Raw genomic sequence first — 1913 nt, forward strand, 5'->3', positions numbered from 1 at the left:
CTTGTGGCTGCCAGCATTGTCAGTAGAGCATGAGTGGAAGTACGAAGCCCATACTGCAGTGTACATATCCCGTACACTCCCCCTGTTGCTTGTTATGGCAATCTGATAGTAGGTTTGGAGCTTCTGAATGGCTGGCTCTTTCATTTTCTGCCCTCGTAGTAATGGCACATGCAGCTTCCGTAGCGCGGTGCCAAGTCTCTTGGCCACATTATTAGTGCAGTCTTCTTTTTCTATATTAACAGCACCATAGACTTTTGACTCTGCAACTGCACTATATGCTTTGTTGTCACCGTCACTCAAGAATGTCATGAAATGCAGTGGGGTGTCATAAGTCAATGTTCTCTGCCAAATGCACATTGCAGCCTCCGTTTCCATGGCATGGGAGAAACAGTCTGCATTTTTTCACAGACTGGGCCATGGAATGCCTGCCACACTTCCTCGTCTGGGCCCATATCCTTGTGCCTACTGCATGTCAGGCAGTAATTTGATATGACCTCGAAGTCTAAGCAGAGGCCAGTATCTAAGGAGATAACTGCGCCAATCACGTTGTGGCTTTTGTGGCCCCTCTTCTGCCAAGTGCCGTCGAACATAACAGCCACATCAGTTTCGCCTGCTACTTCTTTCGTCAACTCTCAAAATCGGCGCAAGTTTTCACTCACAGCTGCCATAGCAGCGGTGTGCACCTTCTTTGCTATCGAAAAAAATCCTCTGTAGTGCATTGGCTTTGGGAGTCCAATAATGGAGCAAAATCTCGACAATTGCTCATGCCCAATGCCGACAGCGCGAGCAGCCACCACCGCCTTCACATTTACAGCGAAACTATCTCGGGAGCTCCCACTGTCGTACCGTTGGCTCACTCGGCTGCTGCCGTCCGCCGTAACACGCAGTAACGTATAGGAGCACGAAAGAACAGTCGCTGAGCATTCGCTGTTTTCGCAATGAAGTTCGAGGAGCGACGAAAGTCCTTTGCGCTTTTCTGCCGGCTTCCGAACAGCAAGTTTTTGAATACCGCAAGCAGGGCATGCCGCACCTGCCACAAGTGCCGTCAGCAAGAGGGTGTCGCACAAACCTCATCGCGCTGTCTTTCGTCTTTTTCGAAGAAGCCGAGCTTCTTTTCCGAAGCACTGACGAAAGAAAGCGCAGCGTCAATCCCTTCATCGCAGCCACTGTCGCTCGCGCACTCGTCGATGCCGCCGTCAGGCCTAGCACACGTAGGCGCGTTCTCGTTCGTCACCGTCGTTCGGGGCGCTTTACGCCGCCTTTCCTTGAACTTGTGCTTCGTTCGAAACTTCTGCGGTCTCACGTTGCACTTTTTCGGGCTTGTCATCGCGGAAATATGCGTAGACGCGGAGAAAAGCAGACGGTCCAAATGCCGATGGCCGCCACCAACACAGCTGACAATGACTTGGTAGCCAATGGCAATGCGGCTTAGGGTGCCGCGCGTTTCAAACCGCTCAAACCACGTGATAAAAAGGCCTCGTTTTTTTAATTTTTTTTTGCCCACGTACGAAACTGGCGGTCGTCGGAGCTGTAAGAAGAAGGCCGGATGCAACTTTCCCAACCGATCGCGATGACGGGCGGCACTGCGACGGGGAGCAGCGCGCAGTCAAAGATGGCCAATATCGGCGCAAATTCACGAAATTTTGAGCCACCGCGATGCCTTCATACACATTCTTTTGCATTTTGCGGTTCGAATTTAGTTTTGAAATTTTCACAGATGAAAGAAGAAGGTTTGAAGATGACAACGCAATAAAAATCAGAAATACGAGAAATTTCGCTAAAAACGCGATTTTTCGACTCGCATCTCCCCTTAATTAATATTCACTCTTGTGCAGTGCTGAAACCTGCAAGTATTGGGCTTGCTGTGTCCCGTTCTTAAGTGAAGCTGCGTTGATAGAGACTTCACACCAAAA

This window comes from Rhipicephalus microplus, chromosome 5 (assembly GCF_043290135.1).
Source record: "Rhipicephalus microplus isolate Deutch F79 chromosome 5, USDA_Rmic, whole genome shotgun sequence".
Lineage (NCBI taxonomy): Eukaryota > Metazoa > Arthropoda > Arachnida > Ixodida > Ixodidae > Rhipicephalus > Rhipicephalus microplus.